Here is an 18,689-nt window from a genome sequence, read left to right on the forward strand (position 1 = left end):
AGATCTGGATGCGCCATTCTAGGTTAAGACCATGGAAAACAGAGGATAATCCAAATCAAGGGAACCAGAATTATGAAGAGCCTTAAGACCATGGCATATGAATATTGCTTGAACTAAGTATGTTTGGACTAAACAAGGAAAAAGAATGAGGTACTTTTGTGTGTCTATGTGTGTATATGTGTGTTTGGGATTGGTAGTGTCTTCAAATATTTTGAGGATTGTTCTGTAAAAGATGAATAAGATGTGTCCTTCTTAGAGTAATAAGGCAAAACTGGAAGTAATGGATGGAAGTTGCAAAGAGGCAGATTTATTTTTCACATACATATATGCATACATACACACAACCTAACAACTAAAGCCATCCAACAATGGAAAATTCTCCATGGGGTCCTTTCACTGGAGGTCTTCAAGCAAAAACTGGATGACAACTTGCTGGGTATATCTTGAAGAGGGAATTCTGAAGCAGGTATGAATTGGCTTAGATAACTTCTGAAGTGCTGTCTAATACTGTATGATTCTTTTTTTAAACTTGTTGATTCTTATTTTTCTGCTGATTGATATATTAGAAAAGTGAATAAATGTATAGAAAGAAAAAAAATTTTAATGAGTCCAAGAATTGTTCACATCACACATTTGCATACAATGTATATGTGTACAGTGACATGAGGAATGTTTTCCCCTCCTAATAAGATCATAATATTGATTTAGAGTTGAAAGGGATATTAATCACCACTGAGTACAATGCTCTTATTTTACAGATGCTAAAAATGAAGGCCAAAAAGGTTAAGTTATTTAATCTAGTTCACACAAATTCTACGTGGTAGGGCTGGGTCTTGAACCTAAATATTCTGATCTTATGACAGCAATCTTTCCGCTGCACTATTAGTCACAAAATCATAAGTGTTAGAACTGGAAAGGACCTCAGAGGTCCTCTAGAACAACTCATTCATTTTATAGATGAGAAACTGAGCCTAGTAAAGTTTTGGCATGTCCAAGTTCAAAAAGTTATTAGCAAAGTCAGAATTCAAAAAAATTCTTTTGACTTGAAACTCAAGTGTTCTTCCCATTGTTCCTCACTACCTGTCTTCACTTCTTTACTTTTGACTGTAATCTTTTTGAGGGCAGACACTATCTTTCACCTCTTTTTGTATTTCCAGCATATAACAGAGTACCTGGCACATAGTAAGCATTTCATAAATGTTTGCTGAGATGAATTGAATTTCTCATTGCCCTTAAATATTATTCTGAAGGCTCATTATGATATAGAAGTGATATCATGATTTTGAAGGTTATTTTGATAAAATCCTATTTCAGTTAGGTTTTGTCACATTAGAAGGGCTATGAATGCAGTACTACCTACTGTCTATGTTTACTTTCCTTTGACTTGTCCTCCTTGGCTGAGACCATTTGGCAAACAAAGAAAAACATCCAATGTGCCTCTTCACAATCCCTAGTTCAATGTGGGTTCTGTGGTCACAATGACCGAATGGCCAGAAAGGGGCTGAGGTTATAGGTCATCATGCTGTTTTTCTATTATCCGTGAACATTACTTTGATGATAAGCAGTCTAAAAGTGAGATCCTTATCCAAAGATCAATTAGCTGATGTCTTAATAGTATTTTTGAATTATATCAATATTAGCCTTCCTCAATGAAACCAGAAAATAGAAGGCACCGATAGCTAATGGTAAGGTAATTAGAGGATTCTTCTAGAAAAAGGGACATAAAGGAGTTAATACATTGATTTCATTAGGAAACCAAAGCCAATAAGATTCATTTCATGGGACTGTTGGGAGGCTTGATAATCTTATGCTGATGACAAAACAAAAGCAAGAATCTGTCACAAAGATAATTATGGTTTACAGTCAAACATTCATTTCAGAGGAATTACAGGGAAAGGACTTCTGCTAAAATTTTCAGGAGACCTTTAAACAAAATTATCATATTCATCATTACTCAGTGAATGCAAAACAAAGGTGGGAAATGAATGTGATGTTGAAGTGAGGTAAAAGATAATTTGAGATAAAAGAAGAAAGGCAAAAGTCATTCAGAAACCCTGTGTCATATAAATTTTTTTCATTTTTGTTTAATTATTAATTAATTTGGAATATTTTTCCATGGTTACATGACTCATGTTCTTTCCCTCCCCGCCTCTCACCTCATCCCATAGCCAGTGCACAATTCCACTGGGTTTTACATGAGTCATTGATCAAGACTATTTACATATTATTAATATTTGCATTAGGGCAATTGTGTAGAGTCTATATCCCCAATGATATCCCCATTGACCCATGTGATCAAGCAGTTGTTTTCTTCTCTGTTTCTGCTTCCACAGTTCTTTGTCTGGATGTGAGTAGTGTTCTTTCTTATAAGTCCCTCAGAAATGTCCTGGGTCATTGCATAGCTGCTAGTACAGAAGTCCGTTACATTTGATATTACCACAGTGTATCAGTGTCTGTGTACAATGTTCTTCTGGCTCTGCTCCTTTCACTCTGCATGAATTCCTGGAGGTTGTTCCAGTTCATCATGTATACATTTTTTTAAGAGTCAGAAAGTGCTAAAATTTGTGAGCATCAACATGACACATATATGCAAAAAGCAAGAGACCATCTTAAGAGGTAAAGAAACAATGGTCCACTGACCTGCATAGGGGTAGGCAATTTTATGTGTGAACCTAGACCAGTAGTTCCCAAACTTATTTGGCCTACTACCCCCTTTTCAGAAAAAAAATTACTTAGTCCCCTGGAAATTAATTTTTTAAAAATTTTAATAGCAATTCATAGGAAAGATAAATGCACCTGTGGCCTTCACTACCCTCCTTGATCATTGCAGCACCCACCAGGGGGCAGTAGTGTCCACTTTGAAAATCACTGACCTAGACCATCTTCAGATAAAAAGATAATATTCAGATCAGAAAAAAAAATCAATCTTGTGGTAAGAGAGAAGGAAAATCTGAGTTCATGTACAACCTTGGCACGGTGATTGTTCCCATGGATTTTTAAAAGTCTAAAGAATTCTGGAAAGTTAGGTGGCTCAGTGGACAGCCATGCAGGCCTGGAAATGGAAGGTAACAAGTTCAAATCTGACTTCAGATACTATGTGACCATCGACAAGTCACATAACTCTAATTGCCTAGCCCTTACCACTCTTCTGCCTTGGAACTGATACTGGGTACTGACTCCAAGACAGAAGAAAAGGATTTAAAACGATGTTTGAATAACTTCTATTATATTAGGTAGAAAATGTAGATTTTAAAACTAATATGCAAAGAACAAAATATAATTTAATAAAGTTTTATTAATAATAAACTAACAAAAAATTAACTAAAAAGTATTAACCAGCCCCTCTCAAGAGCAAAAGAGGAAGAGGGAGGAGCTACAGCAAACTATAAAAGTGACTTCGCAAATGTGGACAAAGGGAAAAACATTCTGGGTAATACATAAAAGAAGTATGGGTAATGTAGTTTTAGGAATTCAAGATCTCCACTTATACAATAATTAAAAGATAGGATATGGTATAATATAATAATGAAAATGATAATGATAAAGACGAGAAAAGCCCAGCACAACACCTGGTTTGTGAATTCATTTTCATTTCCTATTCACAAGTTTGTAGGGCCAGTCCTCAGAGGGAAGAGTAGATCATAGAATCCACTAGAAGGATGTCACTAGAAAGAGCAATGTGTATGTTGGATAGTATACGCATTGTTATAATAGGAGAGTGATATGAAGATGATGGTTTTTTAAAAGTTGTAATAGTGAATAAAATTATTTTTGTTGTAACATGAGATATGAGTATATTGCTATTTGTACACAAAGACATGAATGTGTAGTTACAAGTTATACCTCCAAGATCAACTTTATTTTTCTTGATATAACTAAGGATTATCAATTCAAGAGATCACTTAGCTACAGATCACTGGCTCTATAAGGCCAAATCATTAACTTCTGGAAACACTTTCATAACAGAATGTTTTCCGTTTATTGATGAACTAAGTAAAGGAGAAGAAAATAACAAGGAAATGTCTACATGGTACATGATATCTGTTATAAGGGGATTTTTAGGATGTAATAAGGGAATCTTGCAGGGATGTAATAAGGGACTGAAGCTATGGTAATAAGGGCTTAGGCTATAGGTAGTAGTAGCTGGTTAGAATAGGGAATAAGACAAGGCAAGGGATCCTAGGCTGGAGGTAATCAAGAGAATAGGCTAGGTAGTAGGGAAATTAAGGCAATATGGTGGATGTGGAAGGTACAATGATGAAGGATGGTAGTTGAGGTGGTAGGAAAATAAGGGAATGTCTGAGTTTAAGAATATAACACTGAGGTACCAAGGGTTGCAAGGGAGAGGATGAGTTAATCTAAGGCAGGCAATAGCAGCAGGGAAACACAGACTGGATACTCAGGTTAGAGACAAAACACTGTAGGGAAATAGACTGAGCCCTTCAAGTAAAAGGACACTTTACAGAGCCAGGTTAGAGCCAGCCAAGACAGCTTGAAACTGACTTGAGGCTTTAGTCAGTTTCACAGGAAGGGACTATAAGGAAGTATTCAAGTTACACTTCCTTCAAAATGGATACCCTCAGCTTCCCTCAAACTCCAGAGAGTATGTTATTCCTCTCTCTCCTCCTCCCTCTCTTATTAATCAACTAATGAAGTAGCCAAAAGGTCTCGATTAAATACAAACAGGGTTTATTGTCTTCTAGGATAGATTGGCAGGGTAGAGGATACAAGGTAGCCCTAACAGCCTCTTAGAGAAACTTCAGGTGGGGGAAGGGAGGCAGGAACGTGAGACTGAGAAAGGACCTGCCTTAACTCAGCTCTCAGGTGGTTTTGTAATCAATGGGGTTAGGAAAGTTGGATACAAAGATTCAATAGATAATTTGTTGCAAGGGTAAGCCCTATTTGACTATTTCAAATATCAAGTTTAAACTAACACTCTGAACTACCCCCCTTTCAAATCCTCACAGGAATTCAGGCAGGGAAAATGGAGGTGGGAATAAGGTAGGGTAGGGAGATTCAAAGGAATTAGCTAAATTAACAAATCTCAAAAGAGAAACTGCAAAATATAGGCCAAGTTTCAATCTAAAGAAGGAGCTCAGATGGACCCTGGTTCTCTCCATTAGTTCCCAGGACCAACTTTCAACTCTTTCCCAAGATTCTAAACTCCTTAACTGACCGAAGAATTCTGCAAATCAGTTATGCCCCCTCTCTTCACCATATATTGTGGGATTAAATTGATTAACAATAGGGAGGTGACAGAGATTATTCAAGCTCCCCAAATTAATTATGAGGTCTTTGAGGAATTTTTCCCATTATATTTCTTCACAGTGCTTTGAACATAGTCTTCAATCTAATTTAATAAAAAGCTATCAAGCTCTACTTTAGGTACTCTGGTAGGTGTTGGGCATAGATAGATACTAAATAAATACCTCTTTATTTGAACTGAATCTGTTAAATGAATATTTGTAAAACAAGATGCCAAGTGATGCTTCTTTTCTCATCACTTTATTTTTATACTCTAGCCAGTAATATAAGGAGAAATGAGAGAACAAAAAATGTTGCTATGACTAAATACTACTAATCATCTCAAGGGATTTTCAAATCAAAAAAAGCTTTGAATCATTATTGGACAGCTCAATGTAAAACAAGATTGTTTTGATGAGAAAAAGACACAAATGCCCTTTGTGTCATGGGAAATTTAAAAAATGCAGAAATATCTAAAAAAGCAAAAAGTTGGGAACAAATATAAGAATACTTTTTTTAGATATACTATAGATAATAAAGCAGCAAGGGGGAGAATATAATCTCAAAGTAAAAATTTCAAGCACATAGGGGAAGGAAAAGAAATTAATTCTTTTGAAAAAGCATTTAAGGTTATAATAGAAATTTAGAAACTATGTTAGGTTAAGGTTAGGATTGGATAACTACTTTAATAACTTAGCTCATAAATTCTACTGATCAAAACTAATAGAAAATATGGCAGAGGGAAAATTAAATTTAACAATTATAAACTTGGACATGGATGAATTAACTCATTCCAATAATAAGCTGCCTAAAGGGAACATGTCTAAAATGGAGACACATACCTACAAGTATATTCAGTCAATTATAATAGCAGTCATTGTGCTTCACCTGATTCAAAAAAAAGAATAGGTATAGGCATGATATCAGAAAAACTAAATTAAAATTAGATAGTGTTAAAAGAGATAAGCACGGGAACAATATCAAATAGAGGGAATATATCAATCTTGGCAATGAAAAACCAGTATTGAGGTTTTATATACTTTATGGCTTAGCAACTAAAATTTTAAAGCAAAAATTAACCGAATCATGAAAGGATTTGGACAGATAAACAATAATGGCTGTCATTTTTCCACCTCACTAAAAATGTGTTACAAATTCTAGTTGTTGCTGAGATGAAATTCAGTTCCTCAGTGTGGTAAAAAGCAATGACTACATTCTGGTTGCAAACTACTTTGACAACTTTTTTTTCCCTTTTGGTATTCTATGTGCTTTTCCATTTGTACTTTATTGAACAAGCCACCTCCCTTTCATGGATTTCATTCTTTCTTCTCTGTTCTTCAAAATTTTTAATTTCTGCAAGACTCAGTCCAGTAACACCTCCTTCTTGAAGTCTTTTCTTCATCTCTAAATTGGTAACTCTCCTCAAATTACACTGCATATTTCTCTGTATATGATTGCAGACCCTAAGTTGAAGCAATCTTTTTGATGGCAGGAATAGTGTTGTTTTTGTCTTTGAATCTCTAGCGCCAGGAACAATGTTTTGTACAGAGTAGGCACTTAATGTTTGTTGATTAGATTGCAATCAGACATAAAGACAAACTAGAAAGAATTTATGAACTTTAATATAAATGAGGAGATTTGGAATGTTTATGGAAATAGCTAAGTAAAGATAGTACAGAATTCTATTTTTTTGCTAAAATGCATAGAACATTTGAAAAATATGATGAATTTGAAAAAGCATGATCTGGATAGAAATTTATAAATTTTTTTAGAAAGACAGGAGTTTTAAAAATTACTTTCAAGAGGAAATATGATAACAATGCTACCTTAATTGGAAATTAAAATGAATTGCTAAGTCATACCAAATTACTGAAAGAAAGCTAAAGAAATTAAACACATATCAAAATCTTTGGGATAAAGCAAAAGTAGCCCTCAGAGGCAAATTCATATTCATGTGTACTTGTAGTAATAAAAGGGAAATAACATAACAATGAATTAAGTTTCTAGTTTAAAAAATAGAATTTCAACAATTTAGTAGTGAAAACACACTCAAAAAATAAATCATCAAAATTAAAGGGAACTTTTATGATTCAAAGAAAAACACATTAATAAATAGGGGGTATTTTAAAAGTCCAATTACACAGATAAAGAAATAGTAAATTTCACAAAATCTAAGAGTTATAAGTTACATGCAATGTGGTGAATCTCATACCTGTTCAAGAATCCGTTCTACAATGTAAACAATATTTACTTTCTCCTTGAAGCCTTCAATTGAGAGAGTATACTAGTTTTGAGGTCATATGCTGCACTTCTGTGTACCATTAATTTTTAGGAAGTTTTGTCTTTGGTGTGAGAGTGTGTGTGTGTGTGTGTGTGTGTGTGTGTGTGTGTGTGTATGTGTGTGTGTGTGTATGTGTATGTGTGTGTGTGTATTTTAGATCAAACTAAAATTAGATGATTTGCAATTTCTATTACTCCCTGTCTGCCTTCTGGCAGTTGAATATATTGTCTGAAATCATTTATAGTTTTATTACAATTCTAAACAAAACAACAAAAAATACTAAAGATAAATAATAATGATGATTATAATAATTATTACTAATAGTAATAATAATAATAACTAGCATTTCTTTAGTAATTACTATATGCTAGCATTTACAAGCATTATTGTATTTGGTCCTCTCAATAACACTCCATTGTAGATGCTATTTTTATCCCTATTTTACAGATGGGGAAACTGAGAAAAACAGAGGTCAAGTGACTTTCCCAGGGTAATACATCTAGTAAATTTCTGAGATCATATCTGAACTCAGATTTTCCTGACTCCTCTCATAGTATATTAGATAATTATTTGTTTGTTGTTTAGTCATGTCTGATTCTTTGTGACCCATTTTGGGTTTTTTATTGGTGAAAATACTAAAGTAGTTTGCTATTTCCTTCTTTAGTTTATGTTACATATGACAAACTGAGACAAATATGGTTAAGTGCTTTGCCCAGGATCAAAGAAAGGGTGAAGAAAACAAACAAAACAATTTGATTATTACTGTATTCATCATTTGCTTTTTTTAATGATCTGCAAATAATCAGATTTCAGTTTTATATAATTTTTCTTGTTTTTCATTTGTCTTCTTACATCCTTTATTTTTATTTAAAACTTGACATTTTTCTCATCAAAAGTACTTAAAACTAAAAAATAAATTAAAAAGGACAAACCAAAAAAAGGATATGTAGAATCATCCTGTCTCCATAGTTGAATTTGTAGTCAGGATAATTCATTTGGTCAATATTAGCAATTCAGTTCTCACAGTTTAAAAATAGTGAATATTTAGTTATTAGTAAAGAGATTGCTCCATGTTAACCAAAATTTACATATAATAAGGAGGATAAAAGGCTCTAATGATGTTTTACATAATCAAAAAAGACTACATATTTATTATTTAGTAGCCATGAAAGATAAAATATAGTCAGATTACACAGAATATTGATCATCTCTATCCCAACCTGCCATTTAATATTCCCTTTCCTCCTCCAAAATGAAAATGAAGTTTGGGGACCTTTATGGAACTTTCTTTTGGGGGGAGTGGTAAATTAAGTAGAAGAATAGTAGAGAATGAGAAAGCACAAATGTTCTATGACTGGCATTGTCCAAGGGGATACTGCTACCAAAGAAATCATTGATAACTCAAAATTACGATGCAGTGATTCAATCTACGATAGGTATCTGTCAAGTAAATCCTGAGACAATATCCTTCTCCTAGTGGGTTTATTTTGAGAGCCCTGACAAATCACATTTTTGTAGACATTTTGAAAATGTTGCATATGTATGTATATGATGTGCATATGCAGTAACAACTAATGTTTTCTGTCATCATTAGAGAATGAGACGTTTGACATATGTGAATTACCTAAATCAATGAAGCTTACCTCTTTAAGCCACTGAAGTTTTTGGCTAAAAGTTTGGTTCATTTATCATGAATTCATTAGACAATCATTTATTAAATACTCAGCTTTACCACATAGAACACAATAGCAATTTGAGCATGCACATGTACTATCCCCTGAGGTATTGAAACCATTACTTAGAGCAATCCCATAGGTTATAATTTAGACATATGCTTTTCCTCCATATAAACTTCTACAGTTGCAAAGTCACTTTTTAGAGATGTGGGAGGAATGGAAGAGTTCTGAAGCCAGGAGTATATAAGGGAAGTAAATATAAGGCGATCCGGGAGGTCTTTGCTTACATCTGTAGCTATAATCCACTGCTAAATCTTTTCCATATGCAAGGGTCAAAAGAAATGCTATAAAATGCCAAATTATTTCCTCTTTCAATTCTGATATTTACAGAGCTAAATTTGTGGAAAATCATATTCAATGAACAAATGAAAAAATCTTGCAAGTGTTGCCTTCTTTCTCTTGCTTGACATAAACAAAGTTAAGCAAAACAAAAACAAAAAACTTTGTGTTGTTTTCTGTGTTCCACATTTCTCATGGGTTCCCCAAAGACTGGAATATCATTAACTTCTATCTCTCATCTGCTAGTCTCACTTTGACAATACAGAATTGTCAGCCAATATGAGATTTTGTTGAGGTAGAAATTTTCTATATCAAAAGGACATTATGTCCATCTCTTTGTCTCCGTCTCTTTCTTTTATATATGTTTATGAATATATATGCTCTATATACTATAGCTACTATGTGTATATTTTGATATGAATAAATCTATCTCTAAACATATACTAATAACTATATATATATATATATTAAGTGCATATGTTATATAAAAAGCTACATATACTGAGTAACAGATAAGATAGTAGATATCTATTTCCGACTTTCTTAGTAGATAAGTCATAGGTAGTTACCTGAGACTGACAGGTTAAATAATTTTCCTATGGCAATATAACTTGTAAGTATCAGACCTAGTATTTTAATTCGTTTCTCTAACACTTTTGTCCCACTATTGCCTTATCTTTTTTTTATTTTTATTTTTTTATTTTAAACCCTTAACTTCTGTGTATTGACTTATAGGTGGAAGATTGGTAAAGGTAGGCAATGGGGGTCAAGTGACTTGCCCAGGGTCACACAGCTGGGAAGTGTCTGAGGCCGGACTTGAACCTAGGACCTCCCGTCTCTAGGCCTGGCTCTCAATCCACTGAGCTACCCAGCTGCCCCCTGCCTTATCTTACTTAATTTTAAAAACCTCTTGAGCTCACCCTATAGAGCAAGCTTCCAGAATAAGTGAATTAGGAAATCACCTAATTTTAATTTATTTCATAAACACTTCCTTATATTACATATTTTTATGAAAAAGAGTCTGGTCTCCTTTGTGCCCACATTGTTCCTTAAATTAAAAGTTTTTGTGTATATATTTCAAATGTGTTAGTTATTATTTGGAATTTAGACTAACACTCTGTAGATACTTGCTCGGTTAACACCTGGCTTTTCAGAGTTTATACATTTGTCTCCCCAAATCTTGATGAAAAGCCTGAAAGTCCATCTTCTACAAATAGCCTACCCAATGTATCATTTTTCTTTTAGAACTATTCTTCATAATAATGAAAGACAATTATAGTTAAATTTGATCAAAGGAGTTTATGCTTGATCCATAAGGTTTTAGAAGAACTAAGTAAAAAACTCTATGGTAGCTTTCATCTTTTTAAAATGTTGCTTAGCAACAGAGGACCATCTGTTTTCTTTTCCTTTGTTGTGTATGAACATAAGTGCTTAATGCTGAATCAGTCTTGGATTGAAAAAACAGAAAGATCTAGAGAGAAAGACTAACATATATCTTAATGTTTATGAAATCAGATTGTACAAGCAGAAAAATTAGTTTGATAAACACTACCAGAGAAAAAAATTGTTCTTATTACAAAAAGGAAAAATCTCTAAAAACTTGGAGATAAATATTATTATTATGGTTTAATATGGTAATTCAGGATCTGGAAATTTCTGATGAGTCATCTTTAAGGAGTCTGGACTTTACTAATCATTATGGACTATGAAAAGATAGAGAAAAATGTTACAAGGAATAATTATATGAAATATATTAGAATTATAAACTGACACTTATTATTTTAATATAAACTTAGTAACCACTAACCACAAAATTTCAATAAACAAATGCAAAGAATCTATGTGCAAAACCACGAACTCTACATTGTTTACAATTTGTTTAAAATATATGTTATATATGTGTGCTAGTATAGACATCTCCTTTAGATTTCCCATTTAGTTTGTTTTACTTGGGTACTTTTTTCTCTTGATTTTGTAGTTGCCAATTTTTAAATGTAATCAAAGTATATATTATTGTTATTTACTTTTCTTCTAATTTCATCTCCATGTTATTCTCTTATTTTCTTTGTATTTCTAATATTTGTCATTTCTGAAAACAATACAATCCATTTACATTCAAATAACCATCTATTCAACCATTTCTCCCAATCATTGCATTTTTGTTATTTATAATTAATTTCTCATTAAATACAAAGTTTCCATGAATATTTTCATACACAGCTTTTTGCCCTCACTATAATGCCTTTAGGGCCTAATCCTAGTACTGGCATCCCTAGGTTAATGAGCATGAACAGCTTTTAAACTCATAATGAATATTTATATATTTTCTAAAAAACAATTTAGAACTGCTGTAGCAGTGCAATATATTGCCTGTTTCTCCATGTTCCTAATAGCATTAATTTGGTCAACTTAATCAGTATGGTTCTCAGTTGACATGCATTAAAAGGGCCATATCTACATATACTGGACTTTAGATAGGAGACTCAATTTGCTGCCAGGACCATATTCTTTCCAAAACAAATCCTTGCTTAGGCACACTCAGTGGAACTTATGTTCCAATGCCACACCCCTCAATAATATAAGATTATCTCCATCATATGATGAGGGTTAAAGTAAGACTTTTCTGAAGAAAACGTACACTCTCTAAATGATTGCTGTCCCACCAGAAACTATGTTTGGCAAGGTCAGGCTTAGATCTACTGCTAGATATAGTGGAGATATGTGGGGGCTCTCTAGATATCTATCATATTTAATTTATCTAAGATTCTATACAACTTCATACTTCTTTCTTATTTTTTGGTTGGATTTATCTAGTCCTAAGAGAAGAAAATTAAAGCACCCAGTTATCATTAATTTATCTATTTTCATCTGTATCTCATTTAGTTTTTCTTTTAAAAACCTGGATGCAATAACACTAGTGAATATTGGTTTGAAACTGATATTGATAATATTGATAATGCTTCATTATATATTTAAATTTATCATTGATATTGTTGCTAATATCATTTTAAAAACCATTCCTCAACTTATTTGATGAAATTCAAATAGAAATAGATATTTGTATTTTGCTCTTATTCTTTTATACTTAATATTCTGCAGATCATTGCATAAGTAGAGAAAATATCTATTTTTATAATTGAATAAAATATTGGAATATATACTAATCTTCTGTAAGATCACAAAAGGCAACTCTAGGACAACTCTGTAACAAGCACAACAGAGATAAACTATTTATTTCATGATGTTCACATATGATTTTCATGTCTTTTGCAAGATTTCTATGTTTTGAAAGGTTTTCAGTTTGGACTTTGAACATTTGATAGGATAAAATTTATTAAAAACGCTCATCTTAATTTTGTGCAGATTGATAATATGTCCTGAAAACTGTAGGCGATATTTCACTCCATGATTAGGATCTTCCAATACACACTGAATTTTAAGGATAGTTTAAGGATCATATTTCTATTATGGGTTTTTTTTATATGTTAGGTCAGGAAGATGTTGATCTTCAAATTACTTATTTTCATTTACCAGGTCATTTCTTATTATATATTTGTTAGGTGCAAAATTGCTACAATTTCAAGTAGAAAGTGTAGACATTTTCCTTACCTGTATAAACTCTCTATATTACTAAGTCCAGGATCCTTAAGGAAAATCTATCTGTAATTTGTGGTGGTGATGACTTTACCCCCATGTTGACATCATAAACTTTACAATTCCCAAAATATTTCTTTTTATGCTTGTTTTGTTATGATATCATTATCTGATTTGATGTAGATGTTGCAAATGGGGGTTTATTTGTTTCCATTCTTGGATCCCAGTCATTGATAAGGCCCATTTGGTGGTAAATCACTTTTGGTTACTTTTGACAAAACCAGTGGAGTGTACCTATTCTTTATTACTGTTTGGCTGAAGTGATGTTTGTGCCAAAAGTATTTTTTGTAGATTTTTTTCATATTTATTGTATATTATACAACTGTCTATTAGCCTTCTTCTTCTTCCTCCTCCTTTTTTTTTCTGAGGGGCTGTTAGCCTTTTAGGAATCGACTGAAGATGACGGGATCAAAATCCTTTCACTTTAAATCAATTCCAATATATAACTTTCTTTTTTGTGATGATACTTTCCAAATATGTTATGGATTGCTTTATGATTAGAAGAAATATATTAACACATATTATATAGCTATTATTTACTTTAAATATGCTCTTCCTTTGCAGCTTTGATTTCAGAATACCAATAGGCCATTAATCAGGTTCAGTCACAATTTTCTTTTTTATATCTTTATGATTCATGTGTCTTGCTTAAAGGAGACTAACACATTTATAGGTTTCACTTATCTCCCTTGGTTTGATGTAGCCTCCATAAGTAAGCCTGAAATCTTGAGTCTCTATCTTTTCTTGATGCATATTAAGAATTTTATATTCATCAAGTCCAAATGACATTTTTTTTAAAATTTTAAACCCTTAACTTCTGTGTATTGTCTTATAGGTGGAAGAGTGGTAAGGGTAGGCAATGGGGGTCAAGTGACTTGCCCAGGGTCACACAGCTGGGAAGTGTCTGAGGCCAGATTTGAACCTAGGACCTCCTGTCTCTAGACCTGGCTCTCAATCCACTGAGCTACCCAGCTGCCCCAAGTCCAAATGACATTTTGCTATATAATTGGAGAAAATTTTCATATAAAAGTGTTATTTAATTTGATTTTTGGTAAAGATATATAATTTGATATATATCAAGCAATTACTATGTTTTCACTTGATTCTTATAATTTAGAAACTATTCTTAGTTTTATTTAGGAAATATGCCAGATAATTTAAGCCAGATAGAACTATAATGAGTCTAAACTGACTCATTGAAAAATATCACATTTTAAATTAATATTCTTGACATTATTGTCTTGGGAGTATGCTTTGAAAAAAGATTTCCATGTGAACATTAAAAAATCTAGCATCTTTTTTATGCTTGGAGCTATTTTATGTATTTGTAGTCCATGAATAATACATAAGTGAAACTGAGTCAAAGAATTTGTAATAATCAACAAATGCAGCATAAATAATATAGCACTTGTTAATAATTATATAATATTGTCTAGAATTTATTGTTCTTTAAAGAAAAATAGAAAATATTAATCTTATTAATATTAATTTTAAGACATTAAGGATATGTATATAACATTTCATGATATAAATTTATTTTCAAATTATTTATTTATTTATTTTAAAGTACTTTCTATGGTTACGTGATTCATGTTCTTTCCTTCATCTTTTCCCTCCCCACTTCCAGAGCCAACAGACAATTCTACTGGGTTATATATGTATATGATATAAATTTCTTACTTAATGGACACATCAACTAAAAAATAACATTTCCCTCATTTATTTTTGTCATTTTAATGGATATCTTTCAGGCAGGGAATATCAATAGTATACAGTTGAGAGGGAAAGTGAATTTTTAAAAAGTATTTTTTATAAAATCCTGCATGGTAACTAGGGAGGGGAGAATAGTTCAAAAGATCTTAATCTTTTCATGTTTTCTCTTCTGTCTTTGTTTATAATGTGACTGTGAAGTCCTTTCCTCTACCCCAACAGTTTTCTTTTCATCTATGATAAAAACAAATAGAGTTTCTGTGTCAGTGGCCTATGGGAAAGACCAGTGATTTCTGAATTTTCCTAGTCCCACTGTATGAGTTGGCACAGAAGGGAGGAGGACACATGATGATCCTGTTGGAGTAATGATAAGCTGACAAGAGACAAGGAAAATGTCACTAACGAGCTGTTTTCTTCTAAAATTAGTCTTGCTCATATATAAAGTAAATATACAAGAAAAGAAATTAGAAAATCCCTGATCTATGGATTTTATGATTCAATTCTAAATCTTCCATCTGATGCTTACTGATGTAACTTGGGACAAATCATTTAATCTACCAGCTTCCTTATGTGTAAAATGAGCACGTTTGAATAGATGACCTCTAATGTTCCTTCTTGCTCTCTATGTTCAAATGGTCCCATGAATATCAACATAAAGAGTTTCTACTTTATTTAACAGATAATTGGAAAGCATTGACTGTTTTGAACAGGTTAATAAGACTATTGGGACTGTGCTTGAGAAAGCTTAATTTGCATGTGGTACACAGGAGAAAGCAGGAAGGGATATCTAGAAGCCAGAATTAGATTAAATTTAAAAAATAGTAATCACTTATTATATATGAAGGCCTATTCTAGGAACTAAAATACAAAGATTAAAAATGACAGATACATGGAATGAGAGCTGAATGGTTACACTATAATTTGGGGCTTAAGCAAATGTAAAAATGAGAGTACAATAACAGAAATAGAAAAATCAGAAAAGTTATATGGTTTGAAAGAAGATACTGAACTTGAACTGAACAGTACACGTGAAGTGCCACTCCTATCAATGGGAGATGTTGATGTGAAAATAATCTCTGAATAATGGTATGATCAATTTTACATATTTGAGAATAATGTAAATTGCTCCCCCTATTCATTTATCAGAATCAAAAATGCATGAAAAAATATATACATACATATATATCACATTAATGGCACTTGCCTTCATATAACCATGTATAATTATATTCCAGATGCCTTTCATTTAATGGGAAAACTAACTTTATGTTCCATTCCTCAAAATTTCCAATTTATGTCTTATTTCTAGTAGTATGAATGCTTAACTGAAACACCTTAATTATAATTTCAAAGACCCACATGTGTTAGTTGTTTTAAAAAGCTGAGAACATATGTCTGTGTTACACAAATGTTTATCACACTTCATCCTCTCTTAAGTGTATACAAGAATATCACATAAGATTCTTGACAGGCAATTATTTTCTAAAATCTACGTGCTTTCAAATGATCACTGTTTTCATTCATGGTGAGGCATACAGTCTCACTGATTAGAAGTTTTCATTTTCAAAAGTACTTCAAAAATATTTCAAAAGTAATTTCAAAAGAAGTCTTAAGAACTTGAATTATTTTCACATTCTGATGAAAATTGAATGATAATACAATATAAACTTTAGGCTTATGTTACATATCTTAGTTAAAAGTTGTCTGTCTAAGGCAACAGATTGCGTTCCAATTTAATTACTTAATGAAATGGAATAATTGTAATCTGCATTAAAATTATTCCTAATTATTTGCTCTATATTTATTAAGGATAAATAGAAAATCTGTCGTTTAATTTTTTTTAGTAGAGTCCATAACATGGTAAAAATCAATAACAACAATCTAGTCATATAATTTTGTAGTTATAACGTTTCTTGGGAGTATCAGTTACTGAAGAGCAACTTTCTCATTTTATTAATAAGGCATATGAAGCCTGGAAAGAATGAATGACTTGCCAAATGTCACACAGTTTGCTGGTGGATGAATCAAGACCTGAACACAGGTTGCCTGACTTAATCTTTTGTGGAATAATTTCTTCACCACTGCTAGAAAAGGGCTGGCGAGAAACAACTGGTACATTCTACAATAAATCTGAAACTGATTTAATTCATATCTCATCCCACCACTAAGTAATGGATGAATAATGGTGCTAATCCATTTCTTATTTTAATGGATATACACAAAAGATGAAAGAAGTTAAAGAATGAACCCTATCACAATTTGTCTTCTTTAAGGTTCTAAACTTTCAGGGATTTGTTACAAGGTTTGATTATAGGCAAAGTAACAAATGTGGGCTGACAATTTTTATCAAGGGCTATAAAAAAATTAAGGCCTTTAAAAACCAGATCATGACATATGTGTCATATGAGGAATACTTACTTCCTAAATGCACTACCCTTCCCTCTCTCCTAGTTTCCCTTTAGATTTACTTTGTTCCTTAGAAAATAGAATGTGATCATGAAAACAGTATAGTGAGAAATAGGAATAACTTCCTTCACTAAACACACTTTTTGGTTTATCTTGCAATTTGGTGACAGATTGAATGAAGCTTGTACTGTTTTTCAGGGACAACACCCAGATCAGTGTGACCTCAAGGAAGTGACTGACTGACTGCCATACATAAAGACAGGTAAAGTGGTGTGGGCTCTGTAATTATCTCATAGTGTTTCTGAGTGTTTTGCTGATTGTACCTTGTTATAAATCTCTATTGTCACATTGGCAGTTATCACATCTTCCCTAAAATTGACAAGTACTTTATGCATGTTCTGCAACATGAATATACTTGTAAGCACATGAACATTAATATTTGTGTGTGTGGATACATTTCTCTTTATACATGCTAGGAAATAAATGTTTTGTAAATTTTAATGAGAGTCAATATTAAATGGTGCAGTAGTCTATGAATTTGGGTAGGAAGATGATGTGTCTCACTCCTTCTAGAATAGCAGGTCATGGGGCTTGTCTCCAACATAGCTGGGTTTACCCTTCATCCATTATAACTCATCGCCTAATCCACTCTTTCCTGCCACTGTTTAAGCTCCTAACCACCTACTTTCTTCATCAGCATTGTTCCCTCAGAACAGTTAGAGCCTGCATGAGAACCACTGAGAATATTCCAATGCCAGCCCAAACTAAGATAAATGCCTGGCGTAGTTTCTAAGAACTACTTTAGTAAAGGTACATTGAATATAATGATAATTTCATACTACCTCCATTATCTTTTCTTTTAAACGTTTACCTTCTGTTTTAGAATGGATTCTAAATATTGGTTCCAAGATAGAAGAGTGGTAAGGGCTAAGCAACTGAGGTTAAGTGACTTGCCCAGGGTCACACAGTATCTGAGGTCAAATCTGAACCCAAGATTTCCTGTCTCCAGTCCTGGCACTCTAACTACTGAGCCACCTAGCTGCATCTGTCTCCATTAACTTTTTCTATAAAAATTCCATATCATTCCATTTTCAGTATCCTATTAAAAACCAATAAAAGTCCTATACCTATTGGGGGCAGCTGGGTAGCTCAGTGGATTGAGAGCCAGGCCTAGAGACGGGAGGTCCTAGGTTCAAATCTGGCCTCAGACACTTCCCAGCTGTGTGACCCTGGGCAAGTCACTTGACCCCCATTGCCTACCCTTACCACTCTTCTGCCTTGGAGCCAATACACAGTATTGACTCCAAGACGGAAGGTAAGGGTTTAAAAAAAAAAAAAAAAAAAAAAAAGTCCTATACCTATTCAATCAAAATACATAT

General features: G+C 32.8%; 1 protein-coding gene across 1 annotated transcript in view; it reads right to left on the bottom strand.

The window, feature by feature from the left end:
* The window catches only part of SEMA5A (semaphorin 5A), a 445,552-nt gene that overhangs the window by 15,036 nt on the left and 411,827 nt on the right, over window positions 1-18,689 (bottom strand). The gene's annotated exons all lie outside the window — the stretch shown is intronic.

Source organism: Gracilinanus agilis, chromosome 1 (assembly GCF_016433145.1).
Source record: "Gracilinanus agilis isolate LMUSP501 chromosome 1, AgileGrace, whole genome shotgun sequence".
Lineage (NCBI taxonomy): Eukaryota > Metazoa > Chordata > Mammalia > Didelphimorphia > Didelphidae > Gracilinanus > Gracilinanus agilis.